The sequence below is a fragment of the Dama dama genome, chromosome 18 (assembly GCF_033118175.1).
Source record: "Dama dama isolate Ldn47 chromosome 18, ASM3311817v1, whole genome shotgun sequence".
Lineage (NCBI taxonomy): Eukaryota > Metazoa > Chordata > Mammalia > Artiodactyla > Cervidae > Dama > Dama dama.
The window spans coordinates 48,513,634-48,526,152 of record NC_083698.1 but is presented as its reverse complement, the minus strand read 5'-3'; the positions used below and the strand labels follow the sequence as shown (position 1 = coordinate 48,526,152).

Here is a 12,519-nt window from a genome sequence, read left to right as displayed (position 1 = left end):
TTACAGTATTGCATTAGTTTCAGGTTATGCCAAAGTGATTCAATGATATATATTTTTTCAGATTATTTTCAATTATTACTTATTACAAGATATTGAACATAGTTCCCTGTGGAGACTTTGTTGCTTTGTTGCAATCTTTGTTGCTTATCTATTTTATATATAGTAGTTTGTATCTGCTAATCCCAAACTCCTTTATTTCTCCCCCATTCCTTCCCTTCTGGTAACTGTAACTGTTTTCTGTATCTGTGAGCCATTTCTGTTTTGTATATAGGTTCAGTTGTATTGATTTTTTGATTCCACATATTGAATATATATATATGTATGATGTATAGCATTTGTATTTCTCTACTTAGTATGATACTCTATAGGTCCATCCATGTTGCTGAAAATTGCATTATTTCATTCTTTTTTATGGCTGAGTAGTATTTTACTGTACGTATGAATCACATCTTCTTTATCCATTTGTCTATCCATGAACCACTTAGGTTGCTTCCATGTCTTGGCTATGGTAAATGGTGATACTGTGAAAATTAGGGTACATGTATCTTTTAAAATTAGTTTTTATCTTTTCCAGACATATGCCCAGGAGCAGGATTGCTACATCAAATGGTAGCTCTATTTTTAATTTATTTTAAGGAAGCTTCATACTGTTTTCCATAGTGGGTGCCCAAATTTACATTCCCACTATTAGGAGGGTGTAGGAGGGTTCACTTTTCTCCACAGCCTCCCCATCATTTATTATCCTTTTGGTTTAGGTTCTTTCTTGACCTTTTGGGTTATGGTCTTTTTCTTTTTCTCTGAGACAGTTGATATGTTCTCAAAATGCTCACATTCATTCAGTTGTTGAAATGTGTATAATCAACTTCTGTCAGAATAAATATCATTGTAAAATATACCTGTAGGGAAAAACCAAATTTTTTCATGCCCTCTTCTTGCCCTTGTGACAATATTTTATTTAACAAAAGCATTTTAATAATTCATTGAAATGTCATTTAACTTTAATATGATTTATAACAGAGTTTCATTTTAGTTTGACCAGCTCTTTTTAGTGACTCCATGTATCTCCATACTTAGCTCATATACTTTTGGGGTTGAGTCTTGTAAATGTACTTTAAAGTGTTTCTGTTGGAAAACAGCAGGAGAATACTAAGTAAATATTGTACTGGCATCTATTTAATTCTTTGTTCAAACTTTCCTTGACTTTGACATTACAGTTAAAATCCTAATGCACTTCTTTTTCTTTATCTGGAAGCGTTTGTTCACCTTGTATATGCACAATTCTTTTCTCTTTATTGTATTAATTTCCTTGGTTTATGTAACAGCCTCTACAGCCTCTCTTTGTTTGGTGCCTGTGTGTTTTGCATGTCTAATCACCATTAAAGTTTCTTTCAAGTTTTTTTATTTAGCTAGTTTTTCATGTGGTCATCCTAGACTTTGTGACGTGTGCTTTGACTTTCATCTCCTGGCATAACAGAATCTCTGCAATAAGGTATTATGTTATAATACAGTCCGTGAAAAGTATCAATATTTGGAGTTCATCATATTTTTAAAAGTTTTATTCTTTTGTTTGAATATCAAAGTGATCATGTTAGTTTATGTTTCGCTGACAAATAGCACAAGTGGTCTTGCCTGAGTCTTTGTTGGCATTTATCTAGTTATTAATTCCGTCTTGCTGCTTCCACCCCTGCAACTGCTACAGCTGTCCAGTAATCTGTTAGTTTTCACCTAGCATATGTTGAAAGTAGGAGGGGAGAGAGCTGTAACCTCAAATTTCATGTTTACATATATGTTAACACTAAAGGTCCTTGGAACCGCTGAAGTAAAAACTCATTTTACTTTATTGAGTTCTGAAATGAATTTAGACCTCAGGTGTTTTTGTTTTTGTTTTGTTTTTTCTGCCACATCTTGTGGCAAGTAGGATCTTAGTTCCATGACCAGGGATTGAACCTGCACCCCCTCCATTGGAGGCATGGAGTCTTAACCACTGGCCCCGGGGATATCCCTCCACATGAGTTTAAAATGCAATAAACAAGGTGTTTTGTTTGACACTTTTCGTTTTTTAGTACAGAGGTAGCCAGGAAAAAAAAAATCTTCAGACTTGGAAAGAATATTTCATTTACCCATCTGGCTGAGTTTAGGCATGAACGTCAAACGTCAATAGAAATATGAAGTTCCAAGAATGTGACTTCACTGCTCATCCATTCATTTACTCGGGTGCCCAGACTTCCTTAGCTTTCAGCCAGTGAAGGTATTAATAATATTTGGATGGTAACACTTCCTCATCGCAGCCTCAGGTAGCTTTGTAGTTTTGACTAACTACACATTTCAGAGGTTGGCACTCAAAACTGGTCAGCAAACCTTTTAATACATTTTCCTGATAAGTTCTTTCTGTTTTATTCCCTAAGATAGCCCTTTATCACCTTCTTGACTCTTCTCAGGTGCTCTAATAATTCTACCTCCTGCATTTTCAGTCAATAATCTTGTTATATATGTCATAGGAAAAAAAAAAAAAGATGGAGCCAGAAAGAATTTCCTCCTTTTTTTCCACTAGTTGTAACATCATTCTGCACCACTGCTCGTATGTTCCAGTTCCCTCCATGTCTCTGCTCCTGTGTAAAGGCCGGTATATGCAATTAACTCCTCTTGTGGTACCTTTCTCCCTAGCATAAAAATACCATCCCTTGATCTAACACCCCATTTCTTTGACCTATTTTTAGCAGAAATTCTTGAAACAGTGCCTTACTCCATGTCATCCTCCCAGTTCTTTCCATCAGTCGGTCAGTTCAGTCACTCAGTTGTTTGCGACTCTTTGTGACCCCATGGACTGCAGCATGCCAGGCTTCCCTGTCCATCACCAAATTTTGGAGCTTGCTTAAACTCATGTCCATCGAATTGTTGATGCCATCCAACCATCTCATTCTCTGTCATCCCCTTTTCCTTCTGCCTTCAATCTTTCCCAGCATCAGGATCTCTTCAAAAGAGTCAGTTCTTTGCATCAGGTAGCCAAAGTATTGGAGTTTCAGCTTCAGCATCAGTACTTCCAATGAACATTCAGGATTGATTTCCTTTAGGATGGACTGGTTGGATCTCCTTGCAGTCCAAGGGACTCTCAAGAGTCTTCTCTAACACCACAATTCAAAAGCATCAATTCTTTGGCACTTAGCTTTCTTTATGGTCCAACTCTCACATCCATACATGACTACTGGAAAAACCATAGCTTTGACTAGATGGACCTTTGCTGACAAAGTAACATCTCTGCTTTTTAATATGCTATCTAGGTTGGTCATAACTTTTCTTCCAAGGAGCAAGCGTCCTTTAATTTCATGGCTGCAGTCACCATCTGTAGTGGTTTTGGAGCTCAAGAAAATAAAGTCTCTCACTGTTTCCATTGTTTCCCCATCTATTTGCCATGAAGTGATGAACTGGATGCCATGATCTCCATTTTCTGAATGTTGAACTTTAAGCCAACTTTTCCACTCTCCTCTTTCACGTTCATCAAGAGGCTCTTTAGTTTTTCTTCACTTTCTGTCATAAGGGTGGTGTCATCTGCTTATCTGAGGTTATTGATATTTCTCCCAGCAATCTTGATTCCAGCTTGTGCTTCATCCAGCCCAGCATTTGGCATGATGTACTCTGCATATAAGTTAATTAAGCAGGGTAACAATAAACAGCCTTGATGTACCCCTTTCCCAATTTGGAACCAGTCTGTTGTTCCAAGCCTGGTTCTAACTGTTGGTTCTTGACCGGCATATAGATTTCTCAGGAGGCAGGTAAGGAGGTCTGGTATTCCCATCTCTTGAAGAATTTTCCACAGTTTGTTGTGATCCACATCATCAATACCATCAAAATCCACACCATTTGGTGTAGTCAATGAAACAGAAGTAGATGTTTTTCTGGAACTCTCTTGCTTTTTTGATGATCCAACAGATGTTGAATTTGATCTCTGGTTCCTCTGCTTTTTCTAAATCCAGCTTGAACATCTGGAAGTTCATGGTTCATGTACTGTTGAGGCCTGGCTTGGAGAATTTTGAACATTGCTTTGCTAGCATGTGAGATGAGTGCAATTGTGCAGTAGTTTGAACATTCTTTGGCATTGGCTTTCTTTGGGATTGGAATGAAAACTGACCTTTTCCTGTCCTGTGGCCACTGCTGAGTTTTACAGATTTGCTGGCAATTTGAGTGAAGCACTTTAACAGCATCATCTTTTAGGATTTGAAATATGGAAATTCTTTCCATACCCTACTTCATTTCATTTCCATCATCCCTCAGACTCATAGCCAATATCTTTCTAGAGCCAGCGTCTTTATATCTCTCAGTCTCTCAAGTAGTACTCATACTCATGCCATGGATACATCCTTCTTGTTATCCTGTCTTCTTTCACTAGGGTGATGTTTTTCACACCCGGTTTTCCTGCTGCCTCACCGGTTCCTCCTTAATTCTCTTTGCTGGCCCCTTATCATCTTTCAGATCTTTCAGATCACTAAACACCAGCTGTATGCTAGCCCTCTTCTATCTACACTTTCTCTAGCTGTTATAATCTAACTCTGTGCTTCTGAAATCATCTCTCAGTGAATCACACATTCATATCTCCAGTTAAGACCACTCCTCTCTCTCTATATATATATTCAACTACTAACTTGACACCTCCATGTGTTTATAAAACACAGTGATAGACTGTCTTCCAGTAGACTTGACATTTTAGTTCATAAATTCTTATTTGGAATCTCCTGGAAATATGCTTGTGGTATCAAGAGACAATTATAAGTGAACAAAACTTCTGTTTCGCTTACTAGTTTGTCTAGCTTTATATAGGAGTTTGGGAAAAAGTTCAACTGTCACCTTATGAACAGTGTAGTATAATAGGTTGTGAATAACCCCAGAGATTTTTTAAATAGTAAAATTATCAGAGTCCAACTTAATTCCTGTTTAAACTCCCATGTTAGGGGATTTCCAGTTATTTCAATTGATACCACAGTGTTTTAAGAACTGTTATATCTAATTATCTCTTAATTTTAACATAAATTATGTGTGTATCTGGCTTCCCTGGTACCTCAGCTGATAAAGAATCTACCTGGAATGCAGGAGACCCCGGCTTGATTCCTGGGTCGGGAAGAGCCCCTGGAGAAGGGATAGGCCACCCAATCCAGTATTCATGAGTTTCCCTGGTGGCTCAGATGGTAAAGAATCCGCCTGCACTAAGGGAGACCTGGATTCAATCCCTGGGTTGGGAAGATCCCCTGGAGGAAGGCATCTCAACCCATTCCAGTATTCTTGCCTGGAGAATCCCTATGGACAGAGGAGCTTAGTACGCTATAGACCATGAGGTCACAGAGAGTCGGACACGGCTGAGCAACTAAGCATAGCACAGCACAGCACGTATGTATGTCTCTCTGTTCATTTCAATTGCAAAGCTTATACTATTCTGTAGATGGGATGAAAAGAGACGTATTAATTCTTTTTAGCTCCATTCCTCAAGTACCATATGGATTAAAGTAAGTTCAATCTTAAAAAATTTTGTGTTATTATTTAACAAAGTTGTGTACTTATTGTATTTGAATTCATAAAATGCCTGCCATTTTTTAACAACATAAAGCTTCTCTGTCTCCTATTGTGAACTATTTAAACTTCATATATCCTAAATGGGCTTCTTTGGTGGCTTAGCTGATTTAAGAATCCGCCTGCATTGTGGGAGACCTGGGTTCAATCCCTGGATTGGGAAGGATCCCTGGAGAAGGGAATGGCTACCCACTCCAGTATTCTGACCTGGAAAATTCCATGGACTATATAGTCCATGGGGTCTCAAGGAGTCAGACACGACTGAGAGACTTTTACTTCACTGTCTTAAATAGGCAGTGTATACCTAGATTTTTGCCTCCATGAATGAATGGAAATTAAATAAATGAGAGCTAGAAAGGATGCAAGGGTAATGTTTCAGACTTAGTTGTATCAAGCCATCTGGTGACTGGTGAATTGCTCACACTAAGAGTATCATTGTTTGAATGAGGCAGTTGACAGTTTATCTATTTTCAGGACTGTCTGCGTCTTGGTGAGCAAAAATAAAATATCTGAGTGTATGACTAGTACCCACTTTCTTAATTCTACAGTCGTAGCAGACAATAAACCATCCCTGTTGATAGTGTGTTCTTAGTAGCACACGAGGGTGGAAGCCTCCAGGATGAGTCAGGAAGACTGTACCTCTGTAGGGTTCACATTCAGATTCCAGTTAATGAGTTTCCAGAAAGTTCTCACAAGAGTGATGTAATCTGAGAAGAGTTTTCTGTCAATAGAAACTCCCTCTGTTTCTCCTTTGTCCTTTTATTGCCTGTGTTTATTTTGGGTTCCAGTAAAGATCAAGTGACTGATTGTACAGTGACCAATGAGAAACCTGATGCAAGGAGAAGCGGGGAACCTGGCTTTTCTTCAATTCTCAGTTCTCCTAATGCCCAGTTCTCTTGGATTGAAAATAGTTTCTGCCCTGAGAATCTGAGGGGAGGATTCATTTCTTATATTTTTTTAACCTCCTTTTAATGGCTTCTTGATAATACCTTTCTTTGTTTTTCTGTTCTCAGAAGTCTTTGGGGGTGTATTTTCCACTTATGACGTCTGTTCCAAGACTTCATCCCACCCAGCCTATTTCCATCCTATAAAGTGGCTTTCTATGCCGTGTTCCGCTGTAGTCTTACCACCAAGAAGTTGTGCAGCCTTAGGCAAAGAAGTCATAATCTACGTGAGGGCTTTGCTTTTTCCTCCTTTGTAAATGAAACAGTTTGGTTGGAAATGTTTTAAGGTTCTGTTAGTTCTGACATTCTCTTCTGAATCTCTGATATATCTCAAGTCCTCATTGGCACATAAGCAGGCACTGTTCCGGGTGCTCTTGGGAGTCACAGGGGTCTGCTACTGCCCCTGAGGGCTCAGGTCCAGTGATTAGGTCATTCACCACTGCAGTTGTCAGAGCTGATCAAGAACTCTTAACCAGTGTGTTACTTGAACCAACAAAGCTCCATTAAGATGTTGTTGAGTCTTGAATTGGTTGGAGAGGCTTATGAGAACCTGATGGGACTGTGTGAGTGTAGGAAATTTTGGGAAATTTGTGGAGCTTTGTGCTTATCGCTTAAACTTCCTGGATTTAGAATTTTTCATTTGTACCAAGAAGGAATGGATTAGATCAGAAGTTCCCAACCTGACAGCACATGTGGAACCTTTATAAAAATAGAGACTACTCAGGGTCCTCTGAGACTAATTAAAATGATTCTCTTGGTTGAGGGCAAAGTGACCAGGCATGATGTCTATATTTTAAAAAGTGCTCCAGGTGATCCTGGTATATATAGACTTGTGATTTACTGGATTTGAGGGTCTCTAAGGTTCATTTGGAGAAGGCAATGGCACCCCACTCCACTACTCTTGCCTGGAAAATCCCATGGATGGAGGAGCCTGGTAGGCTGCAGTCCTTGGGGTCGCGAAGAGTCGGACACGACTGAGCGACTTCACTTTCACTTTTCACTTTCACCCATTGGAGAAGGAAATGGCAACCCACTCCAGTGTTCTTGTCTGGAGAATCCCAGGGATGGGGGAGCCTGGTGGGCTGCCGTCTAAGGGGTTGCACAGAGTCGGACACGACTGAAGTGACGCAGCAGCAGCAGCAGCAGCAGCAAGGTTCAGTTTCGCTCCAATTTTCTGTGAGTCACGGCGGGGAGCCAGCAAATTTTTCCTGTAAAGAGTTAGGTAGTACTTTTTTCAACATTGTGAGCTATGTGGTCTCTATGCAGTTATTCAGCTAAGCTTGTGTGTGTGTGTGTGCATGCACGTGCAAACACTCAGTCCTGTTCAACTCTTTATGACGCCATGGACGTGGGCTCTCTGCGAGCCAACCAGGCTCGTCTGTCCATGGGACTTCCCAAGCAAGAATACTGGAGTGGATTGCCATTTCCTTCTCCAGGGGATCTTCCCAACCCAGGGTTCGAACCTGCATCTTCTGTAGCTCCAGCATTGGCAGTTGGATTTTCTTTTACCACGGAGCCACCTGGGAAACCTAAGCTTTTGTAGGGAAAAGCTAATGTAAACAAATGGATATGCCGTGATTTGGCCATTGGGCCATAGTTTTGCTCACCTCTGGTCTATGGGATAGAATTTGCTTTGGAACTGATGGACTGTCAGCAAATTATTTTTATTCTGTATCTCAACCAGTGACAGATGTAAATCTGAAAGATGTGTAAAGAATGGTGCTTAAAGATAGAGAACTTGGGGAAGTTGTGCTATCTCAAAATTAAGATGCTTAGAAAAATCTTAGTAAAATAGTCAAAACCTTGGGAAAATATTTTGATTTGTTGTTTTAATTTTTTTTTTGTCTAGTAAGTCTCCTCTTCTTGAGATTTTCTTTGAAATATGTTTAATGGACACCTCATAGGCCCAATTGTATTCACCAAGCATTTGCTGATAGCCTATCATATGCTTTTAGAAAATAGTAACTCCAGAAAGCGTCTAAGTTCGTTTGAGTAGTAGATGTAGTAAGTGATATCAGACCTTTTCAGATAGATAAATCAGAGTCCTCCTTTGCCTATTGGCACTTGGCACTGTAATTATTGAAGCTCTTAATTATTGAAAATAGGCACCAATGTATTTGATATCTCTGTGTTTATTTAAGATATGCCTTTTTGTCATTCGTAGTATTTTTTTTTTTTTTTTGCATTTCCTACAGTCAGAAAAAGTCAAATTGACCTGCCATATGATTCACCACAGATTAGGTAGCAAGCTATAATAATTTATAAAGGGTTAGAATCTATAGTATACTATAAGTAACTCACTTATGCTGTTAATAATTTATAGCAATACAGTCCTGATTGACTTGTTAAGGGCTCTAGGAGCATAAGTAATCGGTGCAGAAAGATAGACCAGAATTTCAAGAATATGCTTTGGGCAGAGAGTCTGTTTCCATGATAACCATTATCTCTTAAGTCTATATCCATGGCCTAAAGATTATGCTAATCACTCTAACATGGCCTTGGGTCTCAGGTCACTGTTAGTTGACTCTGAAAAGCATCTAGTTTGGGCCTACCAGGAAGAATCTAAGATTTAAAACACTTTAATCCTCCCTTTTATATACTTCACATTTTGAAAATTTCTCTTGCAAAATGTGTGATGTTTTTCACATGGTGTCAGTTTTCTATTAATAGATGATTGTCTTCACATTTATTTATTGTAATCTTCCTGTAACCACCAGTTATGAACACTCTTTACAACATTGCCAGCCAGATCTCAGGCTTTTGCAATGTATTTTCTATTGTCATGGCTTTGTGGGTGTTACATGTAGCTTAGGTGTTAATGAACAAATCTGATGGCCTAGTTTCCAAATAACCAAAAGGATGAAAGGAAATAGAACAAATATTTTGTGAAGGGAAGAGAGTCTGGTTTCCTGACTTGCCCTAAAATAGGTCTTTAAGCCTTTTCTTGCCTCTTTGTTAACAAAAGGTGAAAAGGAAAATCAGGAATTATTTTCTTTTTCACTAAGTATATCTGTTACAAAGTAAAGTTGAGATGAGGCTATGGAGCAATCTTTCCCCAAAAGACTTTGTTCTCCTGATGCTTAGATAAGTAATTCAGACATTATCATAAAGATAATGAGATTCATTTTTAAAGATGGGCTCAGGAGAATTTTTGAGTATAATACATCTAAATAATCATGCCAAAATTTTAAATGAGATACTTCTCAAGCAAAAACCCCACTTCATTTTGACTAAGCTCCAATTTTGTGGAAAGCCTATGCAAATTATATCAGGTTTTCCTCTTCACATGAGGAATAGATTTGATGTTTCAGTGCCTGAGTCTCATTTCGGCTTCATCATTTAGTTCTTAAAATCTAAGACATGTGCTCCCACCTAAGCTGGTAATGGCTACATTGAGACTTTGCTGTCAGTGAGCTAGACAGCGATACCCCCTCATTCCTCCAGAGGAAACACTTTTCTATGCAGAGAAGCAGCAGCTTCAGGTTAAAGAGTTTTCCCAACTCCATCTACAGAACTCTGAAAATTGTCAAATCTGAATTTCCATCCAGTTCCACCTACATAGCTGGACAATGGCACAGCAGTTTTTATAAATCACCTTAAAATATTTAGACATCCCAAATTAGAGATAGGACTCAGTTAGGTTAAAAAGATTAATGAAAACAAGTAGATGAGACTAAAAATAATTTGATATGTTACAACATCCTTCTGATCCCAATAGCAATGTATATTTTTAGGGTGAGAGCTGAGGCTACAACTGCAGCTTAGATTTCCTACTAAGTTACAGCACTGCCATTCTCCCTGCTCAGAAACTGCTTTCTGCATGTGAGGTGGAACAATGGGTTAATTCGTTATGAACAGAGATTTACTAAGGGACTGCATGATGCTAAACACTCGATGGAGAAGATACACAAACAGTGCTTGAATAAGTTTACTGTAATAGGCACAGTGGATTTAACTGAAGCCCCTTAGACGTGAGCTCACATTCTGCCACTTGTATGGAAACTTTTGAAGGTCTTATACTTAATTTTCTATGCAGAATTTTATTTCTTTTTCTTTCTTCTCTTTTTTTTAATATTGTTCCCTGTGTTATACAGTAAATCCTTGTTGCTTATTCTTTTTATTTACAGTAGTGTGTATCTGTTAATCCCATGCTACTAATTTATCCCCTACTTTAGTAACCGTAAGTTTATTTTCTGTATCTGTGAGTCTGTTTCTGTTTTGTAAATGGATTCATTAGTATTATTTTTTTAGAATTCACATACAAATGATATCATATAATATTTATCTTTTTCTGTCTACTTTCACTTAGTATCATAATCTCTGTGTTCATCAGTGTTGCAAATGATAATATTTCATGTTTCATCCTTTTTATGGCTGAATAATATTTCATTGTATTGATATTGTATTGATGTCTTCTTAAGACCTTCTCTTAAGAGTCTCCCACATTACCTAAGTCTCTGTTTCCACCACACCTGGATCGATCCCTCACTACAGATATGAATCTTTGGTTGTTAAATCAAGTGTAGGAGATATATGACTACTTGTGTTATAGTCATATTTATTTTCTATTTGAGCATGCCTTCCACTGAGTAGAAGAAACCTCGGTGAATTCAGAGATCTTACTAGAGGTGACTCCAGAATCAATTGTGAGCAGAGTTTACAGGATACCAAGAGCCCGAGGGAGGGGACGTCTGGCCCTAGGTTGTCCCTTGTGCTAGGTATCTCCAGGGCTGTCTCTGACCTAGAGGTGTACAGTCCAGGGACATTGGGTCTTCCTTCTGATCCTGACTGGTAGCTCTCCCTTGGTGAGTCTGCACTCTGTCAGCAGCTTCCATGTCCCTGAGGAACAGAAGACCCCAAGGGGTCAAAGCATAGGGGTTATTTGGCTTCCCCTCAGCATTCTGGAAATACAAGAAAATCCAAACCTATGTCAACTTATCTGTGTCTCAGCATGCCATGCAGGCATGCCCACTCTTATGCTCCTATGCCGTACGGGCACTGGCAGCTCCTCCAAGCCCTGCCCCATTCCTGTATCCACCTTAGAACTGAGGCACAGGCCTCCTAAGTTCTAAAATCACTCAGACCTACTTGAGGATAGAACCCAAGTTCAGTTGCAAGGCAGTGCTCCTTTTTAGAGGAACTGGTGCCTCAGCCCATTTGTGAGTCAGCTTGGGGGGTGAGGAGAGAAGCTGTTTCTCGCCCATCAGAAGTTCATCCTTGACTACTGGCTTTTACATAAACCCTGTCCTCCGGGCTTGTGTCCTTCAGGCTTTGGTGTTTGAATCTTAACAGGCAATATTCTTGTGGCTCAAAATTTTTGAACTCTCAACCTCTGACTACAAAGGCAGTTTTTTGCACCTTGCAAGGCCAGAAATGGTTTTCTGTGTCCTGGTTCTGTGTGCCTTCTCCTTTGAGAGGCAGTGGAAGTAATGTGCCAAGTTGGAGAGCCTGGGAGGCACAGGGAGTTAGTAATTCATAATATTATCTGCCCACATTGTCTGTTCACTGTTTCAGTGGCTGAAAACCTATCCATAATGCAAGTGTCTGCACTGGCCACCTTTCCTTCCTGTCAGAAAATACTTTAACCCATTGAGTTGAGTGAATGTTCACGGGCTGTAGATGAGTGCCTGTTGTTAAGGTGAACTTGGGGTCACTTTAAGCAACTAGATTCTATGAAAGGTGATGAGTTGAAAATTGTATTTTCTCAATTTGATAGGTGCATTCTGTATACCATAGCTGACATTAGAAATTCTGAATTCAAAAAACAAAACAACAACAAAAGAAGTCCTGGGTTCACCTTTGCTAATGAAGAATGTAATTTGCTGTACTCAGACAAATGCTTACAAAGAAAAATTGTGCATGACATTTTAGTGCTGTCAAAATAGTAGTTTTGATGTCATTTTCTAATAATAGCACATGTAATTTTGAGTAGTTTTGATAGCAATATTTAAATGTTTTCTGATGCTTGAAAGTGTTAAAATAGGATGGATTTTTGTTATACAATTCCTTACTTGACATG

The 12,519-nt window shown here is 39.0% G+C and overlaps 1 protein-coding gene across 3 annotated transcripts in view; it reads left to right on the top strand.

Annotated features, from left to right (window-relative positions):
• The window catches only part of CFTR (CF transmembrane conductance regulator), a 192,406-nt gene that overhangs the window by 129,919 nt on the left and 49,968 nt on the right, over nucleotides 1–12,519 (top strand). The window lies entirely within an intron of this gene.